The 27,727-nt window shown below is 32.6% G+C and overlaps 1 long non-coding RNA gene across 3 annotated transcripts in view; it reads left to right on the top strand.

The window, feature by feature from the left end:
- Positions 1–23,119, top strand: part of LOC118144460 (uncharacterized) — a 179,052-nt gene extending 155,933 nt beyond the window's left edge. For all 3 annotated transcript variants that reach the window (XR_013522346.1, XR_013522344.1, XR_004729270.3), the window contains 3 exons: positions 15,460–15,511; positions 22,011–22,118; positions 22,621–23,119. This is a non-coding gene — a long non-coding RNA (uncharacterized LOC118144460). The remainder of the gene's footprint in view (positions 1–15,459; positions 15,512–22,010; positions 22,119–22,620) is intronic.
- Positions 23,120–27,727: the final 4,608 nt, after the last annotated feature.

The following is a 27,727-nucleotide window of genomic DNA, read 5'->3' as shown; positions in this document are numbered from 1 at the left end:
GAAATATGCATTATTCACAGGAAATAGAGAAAAAAATAATTATCTTAGATAATCATCTAGTTGGGAGAATGAAAATAATTTCATAAGAATGAAATGCAGAGTAGGGACTATAAAGTAATATTTACATATTCTTAAAATTTAAAGTTAAATATAACCAAAAATTTACAAATAAAATGTAACCTGAAACTTAAATTTTAAAAATAAATATAACCAGATGTTTATGTTATATTGGTACATGCCACATAAGTTATAAATGTATACAGAAGTAAATAGTATTACTATATGGAAGATTCAATAATGTTGAAAACATTTCTCTCTCATCTCTCTCTCTTCTCATCTAAATATATGCAATAATGTAACAATAAAAGTTAAAAATGATTTAACCGGGAAAAACAATGTTACATTCATGTGCAAGAATAAACAGAAGAAAATAACCAAGACAATAAATAAAAGACATATTACCAGACTTCACGAATACAAAGCAACAGTGATTAAACTTTTGGTGTATGCATAAAAATGACTAATGGGCTAGATTAATGAAACATAATAAAATGTATAATAATATGTTTATTACTAAACTGTTTTTGTTATTATATCTCTTTATCATTTCTAAGTATTTTGAAACAGTTTTCTGTTTGGTTTTATAAATGATATAATGAAATATTTTCTTGGCATAAAATCATATATATGTATTTCTAATATTAATCTGTGGCTCATTGGGCTCATTGAATAAATAATATAAATGTTGATCTATACTCTTTGAACTAAATACTGTTCCGTCAGCCTTGTTTAGATAACACATTTATCTGAAGCTATATAACTTTAAAAGTTTATTTTCTGGGATAAGAAATGTTTCCATAATAAACGTAGGGTGAAGTCTGTGTACAGAAAGTAGGAAAGGTCCATGTGTAAAAAATCAGAGATAATGGAATGATGGGGAAGGATACTGGTCAAGGTGTCTCTTAATGTCCATGCATATGTGACTCTTGGGTTTCAGTCCCAAATATGCAATTTTTACTCTCTCTGTTTTCTTAGTATCTCTCATGCCTTTTTCTGTTTACTGCAGGTGTTATTGCCTAACTGAGTGTTTAGCAAAGTAAATGTTGAATAAATATCAACTTCCAATCTCTCTGCCTTCCTTTCTCATCACATTCCTTGTCATCCTTCCCAGCTCCAGAACACTTCTAGGAAGTTTTATTTTCTTATAAGCTGAATAACTTGAGAACTCAAACTTGCAAATATAAAAACCTGAATTCTGTGAATTCTGTTAATTCATATTAGCCTCTTCCTAGAAGTTGAATAACTTGAGAACCCAAACTTGCAAATACAAAAACCTGAATTCAGGTTTTTCTTTTCACTATAAATTAACTATTGTACATCCTACATCTTTTATCCTAGAAAATAAACTTTTAAAGTTAATATAATAGTGGGGATAGGCTAATATGCAAGGCAGTAAGTATAATAGTTAATTTATAGTGATTTTCCAATAAAATAATGGTGACTTTCCTCAAAAATGTAGATCTTAATTCTTCTTATCTGACATAAAGACAGTTTACAAATATTTCTCCTCCTCTTAAAAGCAACAAAATAATAATAAACAATATCCCAGATGGACAAAGCAGAGAGACCGGTTCCTTCCACTGAATATAGCATTTACTCATATGAGCCAGGTATCACCACTGTAACCGCCCAAAGGGTTTACCTTGTCTGCTGCCTAGATAGAGCAAGACAGGGGAATTGCAATGGAGAAAGAGTAATTCATGCAGAGACAGCTGTGTGGGAGACAGAGTTTTATTATTACTCAAATCAGTCTCCCTGAATTCAAAGATCAGAGTTTTTAAAGATAATTTGGTGGGTAGGGGCTTGGGAAGTGGGGAGTGCTAATTGGTCAGGTTGGAGATGGAATCATAGGGGGTTGAAGTGAGTTTTTCATGCTGTTTTCTGTTCCTGGGTGGGATGGCAGAACTGACTGAGCTAGATTACCAGGCTGGGTGATGTCAGCTGATCCATCGAGGGCAGGGTCTGCAAAATATCTCAAGCACTGCTTTTAGGTTTTATACTAGTAATGTTATTTCCAGGAGCAATTTGAGGATGTTCTGACTCTTGGAATCAGAGGCTGTATGGCTCCTAAACTGTAATTTCTAATTGTAGCTAATTTGTGAGTCCTGCAAAGACAGATTGGTCCCCAGGCAAGAAGGGGATCTTTTCGGGAAAGGTCTATTATCAATTTTGTTTCACAGTCAAACCACGATCTAAATTCCTTCCATAAGTTAGTTCTACCTATGCCCAGGAATGAATAAGGACATCTTAAAGGTTAGAAGCAAGACAGAATCAATTAGTTCTGATTTTTTGACTGTCTTAATGTATTCAGTTATAATTTTGTAAAGGCAGTTTCAACACTACCTATCAGTTCTTATTCTTAGAGTTGTGACTTAGTAAAAGAGTCTCAGGTTCACACACTTAAATGAACAAGGCCTCTGGCTCAGTTTCTAGGTCCTGTTACCAGTATTGTAATTTGTCTTGAGGAAATCTTGGGTCTTTATATTTTCTTATTATTCATTGCATCAATTAGCATTATTAGGTTTAAGAGAAGAGTGGAAAAACTAAAATAACATTGACTAAAATAAGATGGAAGTTTTATTTTTTATCATGCAAGCGTCCAGGTAGAGAATCCAAGACTGGCATTGACATCCACTGTCTCAGGGTCCCAGGCTTCTTCTCTCTTGTCTCTTTGCCAAAGATAGACTTTTTCTTAGGGCCTTAGATATTTCCACTTGCATACTATACAGAAGAGGAAGACAGACAGTAGAAAAGAGTAAGGAACACAGTCTAATGCCTCCTGAAGTTTCCAAGACTTAACCACATGAGGCTGCTTCTTCTAGTTCATTGACTTAGCTTAGTGACGTGGCTGTATATATCTCAAAAGAAGTCTGAGTTACGGTTACCTTGTCTTGTACTCAACTAAATATATTGAGCTCCTACCACTATAGAAGAATGAAAAAAATGGATATTGATAGTAAGTTCACTTTGTCACACCCAATGACTTGTAAAGCACAGTGTCTGTTGTTAGTTTGCCCTTAGAGACATCTCCTATTTTCTGTGAGCACAGGCATACTTTAAAAAATGAGCTTGTTAACAAAAATTGTAAAGGATTAGAATCTTACCTTATGGTCAAACATTAAAATTGAGTAGATATATCTATAAGGTTTTATTAAGAACTGGGTTTAATATTAATAGTATACTAATGCAAAGGTGAAATTTGGCTTATTTGGTATAAAAATCATACAGAAAGCATTGTCAAGTATGAAATAGTGGTTGGCTTTCTCTGGGCTGTATTTGTATAAATAAGTATTGGCATGTGTTCCAAAATTATGGAAAACTTGTGTAATTCTGATATGACTTAGTGCATGTTATTAATAATTATAATTCTTATATAAAATTATTGCATACCATATACTCTGGTTTCTCTTCAAATCGTATAAATCTTTTGCCTTTTACTAAAATTATTGCATACCACAGAAATAACCAAAATTTCCTTATCAAAATGCTTCTTATCCCTCATTCTGTTAAATGATGTATCACATTGATTTTCATACATTGAACCATTCTTGCATTCCAGGGATAAATCCCACTTGGTCGTGATGAATGATCTTTTAAATGCATGGTTGAATTCAGTTTCTAATATTTCACTGAGGACTTTTTGCATCAATATTCATCAGAGACACTGGCCTGTAGTTTTCTTTGTGTGTTCTTTCACTCAGAAGAGAGATGAAAAAGGAAATTAGACCTATACCTGACTTATAGTCAGAAGTCTAAAAATATTGGCTCTTAGTGGCCACTGGTGCTGGATATTAAGAAATGAGGTTCTGAGAGCAGTTATAAGGAAGAAAAGAACTTTTATGAATTCATTTAACTGATTAATGACAAGTGACAAGTAATACATAATAAATCTCTAGAGCTGCAAGATTTAGCAGGTGGAGAAAAGGTAAAGAAAGACATTGACATGAGCAAAAAAGCTTTACTCTATTTTCTGGACACCAAGTAAACTTCCCAGTTTCTTGTGCTACCTTCAAGAATCAGAGCCCAATAAACTCAATGAAATATTAAAGCTATGTTATTTTAAAATAATTTTTATGAAACATACAATAAAGAATTGCACAATCATTTTTAACGACTGACAAAATACAGAAAGTGCACAGCTTGAAGAATTTTCAAAAATTAACATGATTGTATAATCACAATTCAAATCATGGAATACAGTATTATCTACATCCTAAAGGCCTCTTATGTTGTGTCTCCTTCTGATCATTGTGTCTCTCTCTTCCACAGAGTTGAAGATTACACTCTTTTTTTTTTTTTTGAAGCGTAGTTTTGCTCTTTTCGCCCAGGTTAGAGTGCAGTGGCACAGTTTCGGCTCACTGCGACCACTACCTCCTGGGTTCAAGCAATTCTCCTGCCTCAGCCTCCTGAGCAGCTGAGATTACAGATGTCCATTACTACCCCTGGCTAATTTTTGTATTTTTAGTAGAGACCGGGCTTCCTGATGTTGGCCAAGCTGGTCTTGAGCTCATGACCTCAGGTGATCCACCTGTCTCAGCCTCCCTAAGTGCTGGGACTACAAGCATGAGCCACTGCAAGCAGCCAATCACTCTCACGTCTAATATCATTAACTGATGTCATAGCTTTGGGAATCATAAAATTAGCAATCATTTGTATGTGGCTTCTTGTGTTTGATATCACATCTAGGACATTAATCCATGTTGTGACACACAGCAGCATTCTCTTCATTTTCACTGATGTTAAGCATACCATTGTACAAACATAAAAAAAGTATTTGTCCATTCTCTTGATGAGAGCGTTTTGCTCTGTTACCAGTTTTGGCATATTTTAAATAATTCTGTACATTTTTGTACTAGATATAAATAAATTCTTCATTTGCTCCAAATCCTCAGGAAAATTTAATATTGTCATTTGTTTTAATTTAAGCATTCTGGAAGGAATTTTAATTTGTAATTTTTGATGACTACTAAAGTTGAATATTATTTATTGCGGTTGGCCATAGAGATAGCCTTTTTTTTGTGAGTTGTCCGCTCACATTTTATATTATTGATTTGTCTTTTACGTATATGTAAATACGTATATACACATGACATACATATGAGAGGGAATATATTGGAGAATGGAATGACTTGATCTTATCAGATGCATTTTTCTGAATGTGTTGCAATGATTATATGATTTGCTTCTTTTCTATTCTTAATATTGTAAATTAGAATGGATCTTTTTTTAGTGTTTGAAAAAAATAAGTAAATTCATTTTAGCCTAGAGTTATCTTTAGGCAAAAATTTTTCTTTTATATTTTCTTTATATATATATGTGTGTGTGAGTGTGTGTGTGTATTTATGTATATGTATATGTTTTCAAATTTTCATATGTGTCTATCCGTGATTGGGTAGGAGGTATTTTCTTCTCGGATTTTACTAATTATTTATAAATTTTCAAAAGTATTGTTATAAATGTACCCATAATATTCTGTTGTTATTGTTATGTAAGTGTCTGTAGGCTTTGTAGAAATGTCCTTTTTCTTTCCTGATATATATAATTTTTTGTTTTACCCTTTTTTTATTAGCCTACTAGATTTCTCTCAATTATCAAATAAATATTATTCCCTTTATTTTATTTGTATTGTATATCATTAATTTTTGTTCTTATTTTTATGATTTCTATTTCTCTATTTTCTTTGGTTTTCTTGAAATTTCTATCCACAATTCATTTTGATAGATATTTAGCTCACTTAAGTTTTCAAGACTCTTTCAGGATAAACAGATTTTTCTTGTCTACTTTCCTAGGTTTATCCACTACTATATTTAGGGTGCGATTTTATTTAATTTAAAATCACTTTCTCATTTTTTAATATGATTTCCTTTTTGATTCATGAATTATTTAGAAATGAGTCACTTAATTTATAAATGTACAAAAATTTTATTTTTTTATGAGTATCTATCTTCTTACTATGATCAAAGAACCTACTTCATTTATTGTAATTCTTTGAGAAAAGTAAGATTTGATTTATTGCAGAGCATGTTCCCAGTTTGCTAAATGTATCACATACACTCAAAGAGTTGAATTCAAAAGTTGAATTCTGGAGTTTTAATGTAATCTTACATAAATCTCTATGAGATAAAGTTGAACATGTTATTTTTCAAATATACTATATCATTCATGAATATTGTGGTCCAGTTTTTCTATACCTTACTGAGAGATATGTGTCAAAATTTATGACTATAATTAGATATTTGCTCGTTTATCCTTTTATTAATATCCATCTGTTTTATGCATTTTGAGACCATGCTAATAACTGAATGCATATTTAAATTCATAAAATTGTCCTGTGGACCAACATGTTTATCATTATGAAATATACTTTATCTTAGTTATCATTCTTACATTAAATTCTACTTTTCACATAACATTATGGGTATTCTAATCTTCTTTTGGTTAATATTGGTCTGCTATAATTTCTTCCATCCTTTTAATTTAAATTTACAGTGCATAAATAGTCAATTCTGTATCTCGAAATAGCATAGAATTATATGTTTTTAATACAATTATAAATTTGGAAATTACTTAGTCTACTACATTTTAATGTAGTTACTGATATATGTGGGTTTACATATGCCACTTATTAATATATTTAAAAATAAAGTTGTTTTATATATATATATATATATATATACACATATATATATACATATATATATATATATACTTTCTTCCTTTTTGGCTTTTGTGCTAATCAATATTTTATTGCTATTATTACAGTACTATTTTCCATTTCTTCATTTTTATTGCATTATTAATTATATCCTTTTATATTAGAATAACTTTGAGATTAAATCATATTTAAATAAGTAAAGAGATTAAAAATTAGACAATTGCACATTGTCTAATTTAAATTATTATTTTATCATTTAATACAAAATACAAAGATCTTATTATCAAAATACATTTATTACAAAATACAAAGACCTTTCTGTCTTTTATGTGATTTTGTCAAGTATGTAATTCTTCATATATTTAAATCCTATTATTTGATAATCATCTTGATTTATTTGCATATGCACTTTTTCTTAGATGTATTAGATGCTGTGTTGCCTGCTGTGTTAATTAATTTTATGCATCAATGTGACTAAGCCACAGAATACTCAGAAATTTGGCAGGCATTATCACAATGTGTCTGTGAGGGTGTTCTGTATCAGATTAACACTTTCAATTAATTGAAGACCTTAATATAACAAAAAGACTGAGTAAAAAGGTACATCTTCCATCTGACTACCTTGAACTGTGCATCAGTTTTTTCCTGTCTTCTAACTTGAATGAAAACATAAGAATTTCTTGGGTCTGAAGCCCTCTGAATTTTGATGTAGAATCACACCATCAGCTGTCCTATTTTTCAAGGTTTTGGACTCAAACTAGAACTTGAACCATTGGCTCTTCTGGTTGGCAGGCCTTTGGATTCAGGCTGATGTTACACCAGATGGTGGGACTTCTCAGCTTTTATAATGATGTGAGCCAACTCCTTATAATATATATGTCATATGAAAAAAATTTATTATAAGGAGTTGGCTGACACGATATGAGGGGACTTCAAAGATTCATTAAAAAATTAAAAGACCAAAATAAAGCATATTAACTTAATTTATCAAACAAGCTCCAGCAAGTTCAAGACACTTTCTTAAGCAATTATACAAGCAATTTAGTATATCCCTAAAGAACTAATAAGGGTCCTGGGAACTTAATCATGTAAATAGAGTCTTTTTTACTTTATTACCTAAAGTAAAAATAGGTACCCTTGAAATATTTTTTAAGATTAAGAAACAAAATGAAATCAGAAAGGGCTAAATTAAGACTGTGTGGTAGAACGATTTATAGTCCTTTGGACATATACCCAGTAATGGGATTGCTGGGTCAAATGGGATTTCTATTTCTAAGGCCTTGAGGAATCGCCACACCGTCTTCCACAATGGTTGGACTAATTTACACTCCCACCAACAGTGTAAAAGTGTTCCTTTTTCTCCACATCCTCTCCAGCATCTGTTGTCTCCAGATTTTTTAATGATCGCCATTCTAACTGGCGTGAGATGGTAACTCAATGTGGTTTTGATTTGCATCTTTCTGATGACCAGTGACGATGAGCATTTTTTCATATGATTGTTGGCCTCATGGAATATTATGCAGCAATCAGAAATGATGAGTTCGTGTCGTTTATAGGGACATGGATGAATCTGGAGAACATCATTCTCAGCAAACTGACACAAGAACAGAAAATGAAACACCGCATATTCTCACTCATAGGCGGGTGATGAAAAATGAGAACACATGGACACAGAGAGGGGAGTACTAAACACTGGGGTCTATAGGGGGAAAAGGGGAGGACCAGTGGGAGGGGGAGGTGGGGAGGGATTGCCAGGGGAGAAATACCAAATGTGGGTGAAGGGGAGAAAGCAAACAAAACACACTGCCCTGTGTGTACCTATGCAACTGTATTGCAGGCTCTGCACATGTACCCCAAAACCTAAAATGCAATAAAAAAAAAAAGAAAAAAAAAAAAGATTGTGTGGTAGATGCCTAATGACTTCCCATTAAAACTCTTAAGAAATGCCCTCTTTTGATGATAGGAATGAGCAGAAGCATTATCATAGTAAAGGACTCTCTGGTGAAGCTTTCTTAGGTGTTTTTCTATTAAAACTTTCCCTTTCTTAAAATACTCCCACAATAAGCAGGTGTCGTTATTTATTGTCTCTCCAGAAAGTCAATAAATATTTGATATTCTCTTGGAATAAGAAAACTGATGAAAGTGGATTGGGGAAGGGCTAAAAGCAAAAAACTCACATAGTCTCTGTTGGAAACTAGCTTTAATCTGATCTCACTGGGATAATCTGAGGTGCAAAATATACATTAAATTGTCCCCTCCTTGAGTCAAAGGGTCCAGCTAGTTTTGGGGAATCCTCAAGCAAAATGCCTTGAGGATTCCCCAAAACTGTTTCCATGAGCTTTGCTCATGATAGCATTTGCTTTGTTTGTTCATGCTAGTGTTGCTTTGACTGGATCACTTCCACCTCTTGCTGACCATTGCTTTGTGCATTGTCTTCAGCATTGTACTGGTAAAGCCATGTTTTAGTTCCTGTTACAATTCTTCAAATAAATGCTTCAGAATCTTGATTCTATTTGCTTAAAATTTCCATTGAAAGCTCTGCTTTTGTTTGAGCCAATCTGGGTACAACAATTTTGGCACCCATTAAGTGGAAAGTTTGCTTAAGTTAATTTGTCATTCAGAATTGTGTAGGTTGAATCAATTGGGATGTCTCTGATTATTGGCTATTGTTTCTGCTGATAATCATTAGTCTTCCTCAATTATGGCATAAACAAAATTAATTTCTTTTTCACAAATTGATGTGAATGATCTATTGCTGCAGACTTCATCTTTAACATTATTTTGTCTCCCTTAAAATAAATTATTCATTTGTAAACTGCTGATTTCTTTAGGTCATTGTTTCCATAAACTTTTCATAAAGGATTAATGATTTCACCATTCTTCCATCCAAGCTTCACCATAAAATTGATGTTTATTTTTGCATCAACTTTTGCAAAATTCATGTTGTACTGATAGAGCATCTTTTAAGACAGATGTCTTATCCTTCTTAATGCCTCACACTAGAGCCTGTTCAGATGTGTTGTATCAAGTTAGTACAAATCTACCTAGGTGCAAAAAAATTTCGAAATTCATGCATGGTTTTTTCAAAATTGCATTTTTCATAAAATTTTTGACAATCTCTCATGTGTATGTTTGAGTCTATCTGTTATATATATATATGCATATATATACACACACAGAGACATAAGGAATTAGCTCACATGATATCTCTACATTAATAGTTTGGTAGATATATATATTTCCTATTAGTTCTGTTTCTCTGAAAAATTCTGACTAATATACCTACCCAGCTCATTTATACAGACATGAATACTCCTACAGCTTAGAGCTTTATCCTTTATCTACAGAATTACTGTTGGCCAGCTAGAACCATCTACTCAGGAAATTTCTGTCCAACTCCCCATCCTCATCCTCATCTTTGACAATCAGCTGATAATTAACTGACACATTAATATGAACAGCTGATCTCTTGCCTAGAGGGAGGTCAGTTTGATGTATAGTTTGTGCCTCAGATTATCTCAATGAGATCAGTTTAAATCTAGTTTCCATCAGAGACTATGCACTTACTTTGCTTTTAGTTCCTGCCCAATTCACTTCTCTTATATCAATTTCAGAGTTTTCACAGAGAAGAGATTGGATTATTAGACTTGGAATGGGGATACATGAATAGGGCCATTTGAGAATTTTGAATCCTCAAGTTCCCCTGAATTCTCTGAGCCTGTATTCTTAATTTATTGTGTTTCTAATGTCTATTAATTTATATTCTAACATTAGAATTTGTATTTGATTCTGTTTTATTGCTGATTGTATTTTGTTAATTGAATAATTATTCTAGTCACTTTCTCTGCTGGGATTCACTTTTATTTGTTTTCTTGAAAACGTTAGTAACACATTAAATTTGTGTTTGTTAACTGTAATGTCTAATTTTTTTAAGAGTCTGTTTCTGTTATCTATTTACTTTCTCTTGCTTTTGGTCCTTTATGACTGATAATTTGTGATTAGATGCTTGGCATTATGTATGATAAACCCCGTTAGAGTAATTTTGATCAAAAGATCAAAAAGAAGGGCTAAAAAGCCACAAAATACCCTCTATAAAAAATATTAGAGAGGCTTTTGTAAAGATAATTTGTCATACAATGAATAAAGAAATCTAGCTATAAACAAAGTTGATGTTGGGGTCCAGAGACAATTACCAGACACCTAAACTAGTCATTGAAGGGCTGGGAAGAACTATTGAAAGAAGATAATTGCAAAAAAAGAATAGTAATTTTGTGGTTTGTGATAGCAGCGAATAGTTGATAACTGCAATTCTATGAAGACTTTGTAGAGCGGTCCCACAGCACAAATACATTCAGGGCCTATATAGGAAGTAACATGACAGATGTTACTCAGCAAAGCAAGCAGACTCTAAGTATAGGGTTTGTTGTCTGTCACAGTAGGAGAATGGAGCTGAAGGGAGTTCTGCCAAGCCCCACTCATTATAGTGATGGCCACTTTGTTGAGATTAATGTAAAAGCCATTTTAAGGGATTTTTATAGTGATGGGATTTACTGTCTATTTCTTGATACCAAAAACAATCTTTAACTTTTTCTGTGCACTCTAACTGGTATTATTTGACAACTCTGAGCCAAACAATAAAATAACAGCATTTTAAGACTATTTGTATGCATATATATATCATCCATATGGTTTTTAGTTTTATTACACATACATATTAATATGTATGTATAGTATATATATTATATATGCATAAATCTGTTTATGTTTGTGCATATGTACCTATATAGGCACACACACACACACACACATATATGTAAAATGGTAAGCATCTTACAACAATTTCCTATCTTAACAAACAAATAACTATTCAGCCTAAAATTGGAGACTGAGAAATAATACAATGGGTAAAGAGATAAACCATCTGTCACCAGAAATCAGAACTGAAATTGCTACTGTTACAATTTAACATATATGTCAGGCAACAAATACTGATTGAGTGACTACAGTATAACATACACTGTCCTTTATTTTTGTTTATTTATATTTGAGACAGGGTCTTACTCTGTTACCCAGGTTGGAGTGCAGTGGCATGATCAGAGTTCAATGTAACCTTAAACATTTGGGTTCAAGTGATCCTCCCACCTCAACCTCCCAAGTAGCTAGGACTATGGGTGCACATAACCATGTTCAGCTAATTTTAAAATTTTTTTGTAGAGACAGAGATCTCTCTATGTTGTCCAGTCTGGCCTCAAGCAATCCCCCAGCTTTGGCCTCCTAAAGAGCTAAGATTACAAGCATAAACTACCATGCTGAGCCTTATACTGTCCTTTTAAATGAGGATAGAACCTGCAGTACCCCAAATCAAACAGAAACTATATTCAAATTGAGGCACATTGCTGCCATCACCCAGAATGTGTTGGTAATAATTTTTTAAAAATTGGGATGATTCTGATGTTAATATTACCACTTAGAAGAGTGAGATGCAGAAGCTGTAAAATCTATATGCTTAAGCCCTGATGAATGACCAACTCACCCTAATTTTCCAAGGACATTTCCAATTTTAGCACTGAAAACCCCACATCCAGGGATCTGTAGTTCCACGCCAACCAGGATAGTTGGTCACCTCACTGGAAATAGTGGTGAAAAAGATAAAACCCCTTTCTTTAAAACCTTGCATTTAAGTTTTCAAAACCAACAATTAAATATTTATAAATATGTAAAATGCATGATTCCATGTACAGATAAATGAGTTATGTGGTGAAAAGATAAAAATGCAGGATGACTCAATATTTTGCTTGTAGCAGTAGGGAGTGCTAACTTTGGCTGAGATTAAGAGAAGTAATAAATAATTCCATTTTGATTAAATATCTAAACAAGTGTCTCAAGTCAGCCTCAAAAAATATGTAGTGCATTAGAAAAGTACAAAAGACTTCATTCTGTTCTCAGATTTGTCAATAGTCAGCTGTGTGACACTGAATAAGCCACTTAATTTTCCTGAGTCTGAATTTCTCTACCTTAAATTATAAAAGATGGGAAATTTCATCTTTGTAGTTCTTTCTTGGTCTAAAATTCTAAAATAATCTTCCCAATGAAGATCTAAATTTTTCCAACTTTATCTCCAGACATAATAATATCTTCATTCATGTCACCTGTTTCTGTGGAGCTGCTACTCAAACAGTTAATAAGTAGAAAAAATTGCCTTTGGCCTTTTGAATAATGTTATTTGTTGTTCATCAGAAGTTGTATTGTGAATAGAAATTTATTGTTGTGTCACATTTTACTTGCTGGGAAGGAATATTAGCTAATAATGGAACTGTTTACAGCACAATGCATTTGTGCAAAAGAATTTGCCTTCTCCACAAAGCTGATGAGGGATTTTGAACTAGTTCATTTCCTCCTTATGACTTCTTAAAAAGGCTTTCCACTGCTGGGTAATCATTTAAAGAGCAAAGTGAAGTTTATAGTTTTATATCCCTTGTGGCATATATTGAGGGGGCAAAAAGTTTCTCAGTGGTGGGATCTTTAAAGCCATTTTATATTGCAGTGATCATAAGCAATTATCTCCCCAGTGACTGCGCTTCCAGAGCTTTCTTCACTATACAGACTGACTAAGCCCATGAGCTTTTGAATCCAATGATCAAGTTTGAAACCAGTTCAGTTACTTACTCATTTTGTCACTGTAGACAGGCAAGTTACTCTTTTTTATAAAACAGCTAATATTTCCCATATCACAGAGTTATTTGAAGCTTAAGTGCGATAATATAGATAAAATGCTAAGTATAATACTTGAAACATGCTAGCTGTCCAATAAATGTGTGCTGAAACTATGATTATTTTAAGATCCAAAACTAGTCCTATAGACAAATTAATAATAAAGCAGTGGTTTGCCATTTGGCACTACTGGGCAATTTTTTAATATACCTAAGCCAATTTTATCTATTATGCGATGTACTTTTTTTTTTTTTTGAGACTTAGTCTCACTCTGTCGTCCAGGCTGGACTGCAGTGGCATCCTCTTGGCTCATTGTAACCTCTGCCTCCTGGGTTCAATAGATTCTTTTGCCTCAGCATCCCCAGTAGTGGGGACTACAGGCAAGCGCCACCATGCCCCGTATTTTTTTTATTTTTGTATTTTGTAATTTTTGCATTTTTTGGTAGAGATGGGGTTTCACCATATTGGCCAGACTAGTCTCGAATTTCTGAACTGGTGTTCCTCCCGCATTGGCCTCCCAAAGTGCTGGGATTACAGGCATGAGCCACCATGTCCAGCCTATGCTAGGTATTTTTAAGTGTCATGAATTTCATCATGGTCAGTAAGTTGGACCTTGGATTTCACTTATTTCAGATCATAGCTGATTCTTCTAAGTGTTCATAGATACAATGAAATACCTACTTTTAGTTGGGAGTAAGTGTACACTGAGTAAACATTAAGTGGATGCTAGAACCATAAAGTATGTAAACTTCAGATATGTGTTTAACCTAAATAGTTGAAATGAAATATAAGATAGAATAGTTTTTAGAAAAAAGTGGGGATGTCATAGAATATAGGTAAAATCAATTTTTTATCTTTGTTTTAATTTTGCTAACCAAATTGTTGTTCCTCAGAAGGAAATTATTTTTACATGAGTCAATTGATTTTATAAGAGAGATAAGTAGTTTTCAAAACCCAAGTTCAAAATCAACATCTTAAACTTTATAAGAGCTTTGCCTTATCTAAGTTTGAAAATTATTGTCTTATAGACACAAACAATGATTAAACACAAATGAAATAACTCACAAAATTTATTTTATGGTACAGAGTAGAATGCACTCAAACTAGTTTATATTTTATATTGCTTACAAATTGGGTAGAAAAGAAAGTGAAATTTTGAAAATTTAATATCTAAGTTTGTGTTTTCAAGATGTTTAAGCTGTCTATGATCCAATGGTATTTCTTAACTCTTCAATTCATCACTAACTTTTCCTATTCTACAGTACAAGGTTTAGAGTGCCTTTGTATCATATTTCTGTTTCAAGAAGCAAGATATTTTATGGTCACATAAATGCCTCCTTTCCAGAAAATATGTAGAATATCTTTTAGAAAATAAATGACTATAGGTCTCAGTACAATAATTGAACAATAAAACAAAGGTTACATGAAAAAATGCAAAATAAACTAAAAATAATTTAAAGTTCTTATATTGTTAATTTTTTTTCTATGTGTTAATAGATAAAAGTGCCTACTGCCTTCTTTTTTCCTGATCCTTAGAAATTTCCAACATTTTACTTTTCTTCTACAGAAGGCATATATTTATTAGTGTTTCCATCATTTAAAAAAATGGTATGTAACCTCTTGGAAAGTTGTCACTAAAGATAAATTGTTGGTACATATGAAGGAAATACAATGGTATTCAAGGAAATAAAAACTGTATCCTTTTTATGCTTCTAGTTTTATCAAGTTTTAAAGAATTTCCATGTCTTCTCAATAAAGTTCTTCAGACACAGACCATTTCTGTGCAAATATGATATCCCTTTATAAATATTCTTGGTATTTCTTGGTATTGTTTACTCGTGCGTGTGAGAGAAAGGGCAGTTAGATTATTGTCAGTTGTGCTTCAGTTCTACCAAAGGTAATATCAAACATAGAATTCAATTAAGTGATCAGCATCTGAAAAAGTAAAAAAATAATGTACAAATGTAAAAAATTGCATTTGTGATTGGATTGGCATCAATAATGCATGTTATTATTTATTCTTTCAAATACAGTAATGGTGGTGAAGAAATGAAGAAGACAACACTCTCCTTGAAAGTATCTCAGGTTAGTAGAAGTTTTATTAACTCCTAAGGCAAGCATATGTATCAAAACAATCTTTATAATTAATATGTAATATTCTACATATACATATATTCCCATTATATGTGTTATATACTCACATACTTATTTTCAACTGTAGAATATGTAAAGTACTTAAATCTTACATATGTGTATTTGAACATTTTATTATTTGTAAAACATTTGTTATATATCAAGAACATGACATATGTACACTGTTCTAATAATCATGACATTAAATGGCACATATTACTATCTTGATTTCTTTTAAGACTTAAAAAATGGGATTTTAGGAAGACTAAAATTGGGAAGAAAATTCCCAAGTGCACTTCTTGTAGAAATAAGTTACGGTTTCCTGAATTTGAAGCACTGTACTCTATTATCTTATGGTATATTATTAAGAATTAAATGGGTGTATTTGAAGTTTGGCTTATGACAATAGTATTCAGACCTGGAAATTTATCAAAATCAGCTGGGGACCTATTAAATGTACATTTTCTCTTACACTAATTCAGTTTTAATAAAATCTGACTGTGGAATCGTGGAATACGCAATTTAAAAATGCTCTCCAGGTGACTGTGATGTACAGATAAGAGTGAAAGGCACTCAGCCTTACTTTTTCAAACTCTAATCATTATATTTTACCTAAAATTTGACACCTCAATATATTCAAATACACATACATATAGTCCAAGAAAGAACACTGAATTTGAAACAATGATCACAGCATATATGCTTTTTAAATGTAAAATGTAGTATGGTGATAGAGACCAAAAAAATTGAAGGAATTTTTTTTTTCTGACTTCATTCAGTTTCCTGCTAAGGAGAAAAAAATAAGGATCTCCAAGAAAAACATCACTAGGATTTTCATTAGGCAAAGACTCAGATGATAAGTTACTTTTGTTTTACTTATAAAATGCGGCATATGATCAATTTCATTTCCATATTACAAGGACTATATTTACTTTACATAAAGAAATTTGTAGGCAGAAATATAAAGTAAAGAGCTGAAACAAGATTACATTTTCATTAAAGAGAAATTATTTTATTCCTTTTTATGAACTTACCTACTTTTAAAAATGTTTTCTTTCATTTTTACTTTTTCATTGAAGTAGTTTCACATTTTCTGAAATGTTGCAGAAATAGTACAAAGACTTCCCACATACTCTTTACCTAACGTTCCCAAATGCAAATCACTTACATAGCAGTGTACAATTATCAAAACTAAGAGATCAAGATCACTACAACATTAGTAACTAAACTACTTTATTTTTATCTCAGCATTATTTTTTCTGAAATACTTTTTCTGTTGCAGGATCAAAACAAGTGAAACTATTTTCTTTAGATTTTATGTCTGCTTAGTGTTCCCCATTCAATGAATGTGCCATATTTACTAGTTATTCTTTTCCTTGATACTTTTGAGAGTATTGGCTAATTGTTTTGATAAATGTTTTTTAATTTTACTTTATTTTTATGATACAGTCATGTGCCACATAATGAAATTTTGGTCAACAGACTGCTTATACAACAATGGACAGTGATCCCATAAGATTATAATGAAGCTGCACTGGTACAGGTGTACTGTTCAATTTTTACACATACACACACACAGATAAATACTTCCATTGTGTTACAGTCGACTACAGTATTCAGCAGAGTGTCCTGCTGTGCAGGTTAGCAGCCTGGAGCAATGGTCTTTACCATATATTGTAGGTGTGTAGTTGGCTATACCATCTAGATTTGTATAAGCATGCTCCTTGATGTTCACAGAAAGAAAATCTACCAACGAATGTCTCAAAATATATCTTGGTTGTGAATGCCTGACTGTGTATCTTTTTCATCTTTTAAAATTTAAGCTAAATGTTTATTTATATGTTTAATTGGTTTCTTATATTTAACACGCAGTTGGGTCTTGCTTTGGAAGACTGAAAATTTCTTTTAATTGGTACATTCAATTACTTATACTTTATTAATAAATAGTTTAAATCTATCATCTTTTGAATTTCTTGTCAGACAGTTTCAATATTTGTGCTGGTCAAGAAAAATAGACTTGAGTCTATTATTTCTGAAAATAACTGTGATTCTTAAAAAAGATTATTCTGGCCGGGCGCGGTGGCTCTCGCCTGTAATCCCAGCACTTTGGGAGGCCGAGGCAGGTGGATCACGAGGTCAAGAGATCGAGACCATCCTAGTCAAAATGGTGAAACCCCGTCTCTACTAAAAATACAAAAAATTAGCTGGGCGTGGTGGTGCATGCCTGTAATCCCAGCTACTCTGGAGGCTGAGGCAGGAGAATTGCCTGAACCCAGGAGGCGGAGGTTGCGGTGAGCCGAGGTCGCACCGTTGCACTCCAGCCTGGGTAACAAGAACGAAACTCCGTCTCAAAAAAAAGAGAAGGATTATTCTGTATTTTAGAAATCTCTCTCTATTTTGTCTGTTTTTGTCTTTTTACTGTTAGCCAGACACCTTCTAGAGAAGAAGAAATTGAGGATAAATACATAATTTTTATGCCTGGAAATAAGCACTTCTTTTCTTCCAGGCTTCTAGGTTATGGATTTGTATTAATCTAGTTAACGGTTATTATCATTGCTTAAGCAATCAAATATATATTTTTAAATGCACAAATGAGAAAAATATTTTTATATTTACATTAAATGTATTTCTTGTGCTTTTATTCCAATATATAGATCAGTTTTCCAGCTGAGATCATTTACCTGTTGCCCAAAAAATTAATTTAACATTTATTTTTTTTAATTTAACATTTCTTTCAGTGCCAATTTACTGACGATAGATTCTCTCACCTTCTGTTTGTCTGAAGAGGTCTTTATTTCAAGACTTTTAGTTTTTTAAGATATTTATTGCTTAGTTTAGAAATATATGTCAAATTTTTCTTTTACTTCTTTAAAGATGGTTTTCTATTGACTTCACAGGTATATATTTTCTAATGAATTTTCTGCTGAGATAAATTGTCTTTGTTCCTTTAAATAAAATGTTATCTCTTTTTATTGGTTCTCCATAAAATTTTCTTTTTTATTGATTTTATGCAATTTAATTACATTGTGTTTTGGCATCATTTTCTTTGTTTTTAATCCTTCTTGTGGTTCATGAAAGTTTTTGTTTGATCTGTGGATTTATAGTTTTCATTAATATTGGAAAATATTTGAATATGATTTCTTCAAATATTTTATTCTTTCCTTCTGTCTGCTCCCTCTTCTTTTTGAACTCCTAATCTATGTGAGACACTTAATATAATCTCACAAGATACAGAGGTTTGTTTTCCATCTCAATCTTTTCTCTTTCTGTGCTTATTTTGAATTTCTTGTTACGTCTTAAACGCCACTGATACTTTTCCAAAGTGTATAATCTGTCCTAATCGTTTCCAGTAACTCTTTCAGTTCAATATTGTATTTTTTATCATTATAAGTTCCTTTGCTTATTTTTATAACTTCTATTTTATACTTATCTTTATTTTCTTTTGACTCTTTACATGTATATTTAAATATTTATATATGTAATATATAAAATATTATATATGCATACAAAAAGTCTGCACTTAAGGTAGTTGATAGGTTTTTGGAAACTACAAATTTAAGTGAGACTGTATAGAACAAAAACATTTTTCGTCTCACCAATGTTATGACAAAATTACATTAAATGAAATTATGTTATTCAAGAACCTGCTGTACATGATTTCTCTCAAAGTCGCAGTTGTCAATAACCATTTAATGATGCCAAGTAAAAATTTATCGTAAAATATTTAAAATAGCTTTGAACAACGTTTTCCCCCCAAATGAACTCCCTTCACTGGAAGGGAGTATGTACTATGTCCCATAAATTATAGCCCCTCTCTGCCTCCCCAGATACCAGCTCCACATAAGCCAGAATACCATGGTCTCTTTGAGTTCCCATTTCCTGCCATAATATCTGGCAACTGCCTTGTAGCAAAAAGCCATGATTCTCATAGGAATAGCCTTATTTCTATCTTTTTCCTCATGAATCATACTCTGCACTACTGAGGATAGTTATTCCATATAATGTGTCCAATTTTCTAATGGTTTATGGTGAGAGAAGTCTCATCAGAGCTTAGTCATTACTTCACCAGTGGAAGTAAAAACCTATAACTTTTGATAAATTGTATTTATAACTTTACTAAAACCGTTAGCAGAATACTTAAAATTTCCTAATCATGTTTTTAAGAGAATATACTTATTTTTATTTTTGTAACCATACTTATTTATTACTTCCCACCCACCTCCCTTTTTTTGAGGCAGAGTTTTGCCCTGTCACACTAACTGGAGTGTAGTGGTATGATCTTGCCACACTGCAACCTCTGCCTTCCAGGTTCAAGCAATTCTCCTGCCTCGGCCTCCTGAGTAGCTGGGATTACAGGTGCATGCCAATATGCCCAGCTAATTTGTTGTTACTTCCTTAGACAGGTCATCTATAGACCCTCCAGTTATTCTTTCTTTTCTTCAGAGTACTTAGCACCAACTAGAATTATATTTTATATTTATTTACTTTCTATTATATGTCAGTCCCACTAGAAGATAAGCTCCATATAGAAAGGGGCTTTTTGTTTCTAGTTTTTTATTGTTAGAGCTCCAGACTGTAGAACAAGCCCTGGTATATCATATGTGCTCAGATATTTGTTAGCTGCCATAAAGATATTGTGATAGCTTGCTCATGAAAATAAATGGTTTATGAAATAAAGCAAAAGTTATTTACCAAGGAAAATAATAGAGAGATTCAATTCACATAAAGCCAACAGAAAATAAATGAATTACTTTACTTTTAAACATAAAACTATCAAAATGTTTTTTAAAAAATTAAAAAAAGGAAAGAAATACTGAACTAAGCAAGGTCACTTAATACCAGCTTTTTTGTTTCTTAAAGATCAATTTCAACTGTGTTTTGTAATTTGAATTAGACATGAAAGCAACCATAAATATCAGTGATGAATCATAACTGTGGACAGGATGAAAGGGTATATGCAATGTTTTTTTGAGACGGAGTTTTGCTCTTGTAGCCCATGCTGGAGTGCAATGGTGGATCTTGGTTCACTGCAACCTCTGCCTCTCAGTTTCAAGCAATTCTCCTGCCTCAGCCTCCCCAGTAGCTGAGATTACAGGCATCTGACACCATGCCCAGATAATTTTTTGTATTTTCAGTAGAGACAAGGTTTCACCATGTTAGTCAGGCTGGTCTTGATCTTCTGACCCCAGGAGATCCTCCCACTTCAGTCTCCAAAAGTGCAGGGATTACAGGCATGAGCCACCATGCCAGGCCCTATATGCCATGTTTTATGCTCAATTTTAGGATTGGGACATTTTGATACAGACTGCAAAATAAATACTTTAATATTCAGGTTTTAGATTTAGTATCCCATGTATTGCATAAGTTAAGATCTAAAACACATTATGAAATATATTCATTAAAATTATTTTCCCCTAATTTTAATATGTACATATGAGAATATAGAAATCAGGCATATGTATAATATAAACATACATATCTTATAATTTTGGACTCAATGGATTCATAGCCAAAGACAGCAAAGCATTTTGTAAAACATAAATGAGACACTTCATGTAAAATATCAAGGATACAAGATATGATATGATTATTTTTCAATTTCCTGAATCACTTAATATTTACGCCCTTTATTGTATAATCATTGGTAAACTACTTCTTTATAATCAAATATACATTTTTATACATATATAGGTACTTCTTCTGGGTTTTTATGAGTATATAAGAGAAATAGGCTAGATATTTATCATAAGTATGAGTTAATATTATGTTTTATAGTTACCATTTTGTATTAAGATATAATATTTTAGGTTTTCCATTTGGGTGAGGAATGCATGGTCTTGCCAAAAAGTACCTAAAGTAAAACCTGTAAGATTTATGACAAATAATTTATACTTAATGTTTCTATTAAAGAATCTTCACAATATATTATTCAATAAAATGAACATAGCTGTAAAAAATGTGTCACCTGTTGACACGAAACCCAACAAGTTGAGATGGGCATTCGTTTTTCTTCTTATGTTATTTTACTCTTCTTGGAGGGAAGGTAAACAAATATTAGATCACTGATTGATTTAATCAGGGAAGACCTAAATAAAGGTCTATCTTAGGTTGGATTCTCTAGTAGCTGAGCCTGAAATGGGAAATTCTTATTTAAGTGTTTCTTGAGGAAGTGTTCTCAAGAGGAGAATCAGAGGAGGAGGACAGAGTAGGGAGAAAAACTTAACAAATATGTGGTCTCACCTGGAAGCTTGCTTCAGTCTGATTCCCTAGGGAAATTCTAAAACTCAAATTTTCTCACTAAATTGGTCCTACATTTAGGCTCTCTGTATCTGACTGCTCTTCATCTGTCATAGGTATCTTGAAAGGTTCTTAAGGAAGCCTTTTCTTTCTTATACTTTCCTTTAATTTTTTGATTAACATATCTGAGCCTGTTCTTTTTTCTCTTTCCCAGGAATTGCCGGTGTTTATAATTGTTGTTACTCTACTTATTTGAAGTACTCAAGATATTATACCAGCTGGTGCATCCAGTTCCATCAATACTTCTTTGCAGCTTGCACAGGTGAAAATCTTAGCAATGCCACTGTTAAAGCATGATAGGAACTAACAATACTCAATCTCTAGTAGTGAGGTCCTCCTTGTCTCCAAACCATTATGTTATCCATATCTATCACTGCAACTTAGAGTTTTACCTTTGAGATGTAATTTCTGGACCTCCCATGACCTTAGATGAACTTTGAAAAAGTTTAATTGAAGCAGGCAAGAATCTATCAAATAGGGCAAGGAGTAACTATGATAAAGCTGATGGGTAGAATTTACTAAAGGTAAGGAAATGCATTTCTTGCTTGTTTATTACCCTTGGTGATAAGAAACCATATGGAATGATAAAATGGTGATCAGAAGAGTTCTGAGACCATTGAAAACATCAGCAGCATGAAATATCATGAAAAACATTGAAACAACATGGCTGATGGCACCTGAGGATAAGATCTTGTCTAGAATAATAGGATTAAAATTTTGTACAAATGCCTTTTAAGACCAATGCATATTAATGTTATTTCCAGGTACAAGAAACGAAGTGATATTTCAGAGTAGTAAGTAAATTTGAAGATGTGTATTCTACATGGAAGGTAAACTATATCCATGCTTTAATGTTAGGTAAGGAAGCTGAGGTTGCATATTATAAATGTGCCTGTGGGACTTGGAATTGATTCCCTTAAAAGATAGTGGAATCAACACACACAAAAAAAATGACAATTATAGAAATCTACCTATCTGCCTAAGATGGTGAAGAACAAATGGGCTACTTTCCTATCTTTGAAAAAAGTAACTGAAAGCTATGGCTGGTGCCACATATGAGTGAATTACACTATAGAGAGGGCACAAGCTGAAAAATTAAAGTACGGTTCTTAATCAATAAATCTTGGGAACCTCAGGAGAAACATCAAGTATACAACTCATGATGCAAGCAAAAACTAATTCTCACAAAATTTAAACTCTCAGATAAAAACTTAAATACTATTCGAGATATCAGAAACAACAAATGAGGGAAACTAAGTCTCCTCAAATTACCCTCTAATATTATACATTTTTTTATTTATATTATTTTGTACTAATTGATCATTGTCATTGTACTAAAATAACTAAAGATGGCTTTGAGTAACTATTTCTAAACATTCTTTTTGAATTAAAACAATAAAAACCCTATGACTGTTGTGGGAGGAAAATGTCTTATTGTCCTAATATATTGAGAATATCTCAGAATAATACTATTTTTCCTTGACAAAGATTGGCTTTTAGACCAATATCTGAGGAATGATGTCAGCAAAATGGCAGATCTAGACATCTCCAAGCTTATTGTCCCACTGAAATACTGGGGGAAAAAAAGAAGCAGAAACCATCAGAATCAATTTTGTGGGAACTCTGGTAAACAGTTGAAAGGTTTCAGCAGCCAAGTAAGAGTTGAATCAAGAAAAGTCACTTCAGAATCATAAGAATGTTCTGTAGCAACATTATTTGCCCTCATCCCACTCACATTATGGCAAGGCAGCAATTTAAAAATAGTAGAGATCTTAAAGTGGCAGCAGCTCATATTCTCAAAGCCAGACAGTTTTCTTGACTCCAGAGAGAGCAAAACAGACTTTATTGACAAAGCTATGTCTATTTTAACCTGTCTGGGGGCTACATGAAATACTGGTGCAAGGAGCTCATATCTGTTTCTGCCTAACTTGGAATTGTAGTGGAAAATCAGAGATCATTGCTGGAAAACATTGTAAGTCAAGCTAACGATACATGTCTATAGCAAAAGATTATGGTAAAAATGTACAGTAAACTGGCAAAGGCAAAAGCTGGGTAGTTTTTTGTGGGAGAGAAATTATGATTTGTCAAAAGCAACTATGTAAACTGGGGAACTTAGGAAAGCATCTGCATACTCAGGGTAAGACTCACAGAAAAAACCTGAAATGACATTGAGCTTTCCCTAATCTCAGTGCAAGCTGAGATAAGAGTTTAAAAACTGCCCCAATACAAAGTCCATTTTCAAAGACTAGGAAAGGTGTGTTTCTCTTTTCTATCCTTTATTTATTTTTCACTTTTTAGCTCCTTGCATTCAAAAACCTCTGTCAAAATATTTGATAAACACAAACCAAGTAACAGAAACTTCAGTGACCCCATTGACAAAGGATACGGTCTTTCCAATAATGGTTTGGCAAAGTCACTAAACAAATGTGCTACGACAGCCTTCAATAAGTCCCCCTGCCCCAAACACAAATCTAGAGAAGGGATTGAGTATAATTTCTGGAACTACCACATCATAATATTTCTAAATGACCGGTTTTCAACAACAACAAAAACAATGCATACAAAAACAATGAAGTACAGCTCATCAAAGGAACAAAATAAATGGACATATATCATGCAGAAGGTGCAGATATTGAAGTTACTGAAAACTATCTTAAGTACGTTCAAAGTGCTAAAAGGAAGCACAAATAACTAAGGGAAATCATAAAAAAATATGAACAAAATGAGAATTTTTGCTATTAAAAGCAACTATGAAAAGTAATTAACAAGAAAATATAGAGCTGAATAACAATAACCAAAATACAAATTTCACTGTAGGGGTTCAATTGCGGATTTTAGCAGGCAGAAGAATCAGTGAACCCGAAGAGTGAGCAATTGAAGTTATCAAGCCCAAGAAGCAAAAAGGAAATGTAGGTTGGTGCAAAAGTAACTGTGGTTTTGCCATTATTTTCAATGCAAAAACCACAATTAATATTGCACCAATCTAATAGAATGAAAAAAGGGAACAGAGCCTAATTGGCCTTTGGGACACAATCAAGCTTTATATGACAAAACTTGAAAAATGAGGGAGAAAATAAGCCTCTCTCAAATAAACAAAAGCTGATGGAATTTATTATTACTATGTCTGTACTATAAGAAATGCCAAAGGGTTAAAATAAAAGGTTAAAATAAAAGGATCCTAGACAGTAACTCAAAGCCATATGTAGAAATTATGATCTCTGATAGGAGTAAATACATCTGTGAATATAAAAGCAAGTATAACAAGACTTTCTATTTTCCAACAAGCTATAAAATAAAGTACAAAGGAAATTATGAATTTACATTATTTTTCACACTATGCATAAAGAAGCAATTCATGATGACAATGACAATATAAAGGAGGGATGATGAGAATGAATAGGAGCAGAGTTTCTGTATGCTTTTAAAGCTAAGTTGCTATCAACTTTTTATTGTTTTAAATTTAGCATGTTAAATGTAACGCTCATGGTAACTGCAAAATTACCTAAAAACTACCCACAAAATGAAATCAGTAAATAATCAAAATGGCTCAGTACAAAAAATTAACTAAACATAATGAAGGTAGTAATGAAGAATGTGAGGGACAAACACTATGTTAGACAGAGAAATAATAGGAAAATGGTTTTTTTTCTAGTTAATGATTACTCTTAATGAAAATGAATTAAACTCTTAAAAGGGCAAAATCGACAGAATGAATGACACAGAAGAACCCTGATCCAACTATATGATGTCTATAAGATACTAATATAAAGCACAAAGAAATCCGTAGATTGAAAGTAAAAGAAGGGAAAGGATATAATACGCAAGAGAGCTGTGGTCACTATACTAATATCAGACAAAATGGAACCTACATTAACAACTGTTAAAAGGACAAATCAGTACATAATATATTGATAAATATGTTAAATCATCAAGAACATTTAACAATTATAAGCATGTGTTCTAAATTATAGAGTCCCCAACTTATATGAAGGAAACATTGACAGTATTGAAAGAAAAATAAGCAGTTCAGCAATAATAATTAGAAACTTTAATGTATGACTTCCAATAATTGATAGACCAGTTACATAGAAAAATCACTGTGGAAATGGAGAACTTGAAAAATAATATAAGCATCTAGACCTAACAGACATATATAGAATAATCCACCCAATAACAGTGAAATATGTGTTCTTTTCAAATACATGACATGGAATATTCTCCATGATATACTTCTATATATTAAGGACACAAAACAGGTCTCAATAGTTGGATTGTAAAATCCAATTACATAGAAAACTGGAAAATTCAAAAATATTTGGTAATTAACACACTGTTAAACAACCAATGGATCAATAAGAAATCACAAAAGAAAATGTATAGCCCAAAACAAAAACCAAAGTAACATATACCAAAATGTATGAGATACAGCAAAAGCACTGCTCAGAAGGAAATTTCTAGCTATCATTTTTAATTAAAAAGAAAGCTTGCAGAACAATGACTTTACCTCAAAGAACTGAAAAAAACAACAAGAACAAACTAAGTGCAAATCTAGCAGAAAGAATAAAATTATTAAGGTTAGAGCAGAGATAAGTAAAATAAAGAATAGAAAAATAATATAGAAAATGAGTAGATACACAAGTTAGTTCTTTGAAAAAGATCAGCACAGTTTGACAAATATTTAGCTAAACTCAAAGAAACAAAGGAAAAACACAAATAACTAAAATATAGTGAAGAAAGAAAACTAGAGATGAAAGTGGGGACATTACTGTTAACCTTAGCTAAATAAAAAGATTATAAGACAATACCATGAACAGTTGTATGCCAGCACTGGGCAAACTGGATGAAATGGGAAAATTCCTAGAATAACTTAAAATGACTCCAGATAAGGTAGAAAATTTTAATAGACTAATAACAACAAACTGAATTAGTAATCAAAAACCTTCTCCCAAAATCCATGACAGGGCGGCTTCACCAGCAAACTCTATTGATTGTGTTATTAACTATGTATAAACACCTATGACAATTGAATTCTCTACTACTCAGCTTCCTATAAAATAAGGATAAATGTTCATATCATACGACTTCTGTGAACATTAAATTAGATAAAATAAGTCAATACAGCTTTTGTAAAAATATAATTATATTGGCAACTAATATTTTTATTTTCTAAATATGCAACACAAAAGGTTACACTTCATTAACACATTCCACTTAACCAATAAGAGACTTAACATAATCATGAACACATCAGTTGAATATGGGTAGAGAGAGTGAAGGTGGCATAATTCTCATCTCTACAGAAAGAACTACAATTTTAGGTTATTACAGAATAACTCTAAGCAAAATATAGGAGGAGGACCCAGACTGAATGTAAAAGCTTGGGGTTATAATTGTTTTTGTTACCTTATGCATTCTTGAAGCAATTCTTAGTTCTTTTTCTCTTTACCTCCCTTCTATTTCCTTAACCTTGAAGTTTCACTTTTTTTTAATTGTACTTTAAGTTCTGGGGTACATATGCAGATCTTGCAGGACTGTTGCATAGGCACACACATGCCATGGTGGTTTTCTGCCTCCATCCCCCCATCACCTACATCAGGCATTTCTCCCAATGTTATTCCTCCTCAACCTCCCTACCCTCTGCTGTCCCTCCCCTACCCCCCTACCCCCCAATAGACCCCAGTGTGTGATGGTCCCCTACCTGTGTCCATGTGTTCTCATTGTTCAAGACGTATTTATGAGTGAGAACATGAAATGTTTTGTTTTCTGTTTTTGTGTCAGTTTGCTGAGAATGATGGTTTCCAGATTCATCCATGTCTCTACGAAGGACATGAACTCATCCTTTTTTATAGCTGCATTGCATTTCATGGTGTA

This window comes from Callithrix jacchus, chromosome 9 (genome assembly GCF_049354715.1).
Source record: "Callithrix jacchus isolate 240 chromosome 9, calJac240_pri, whole genome shotgun sequence".
In the NCBI taxonomy this organism is placed as follows: domain Eukaryota; kingdom Metazoa; phylum Chordata; class Mammalia; order Primates; family Cebidae; genus Callithrix; species Callithrix jacchus.
The sequence above is the reverse complement of the archived record's forward strand: the minus strand, read 5'-3'. Positions and strand labels throughout refer to the sequence as shown.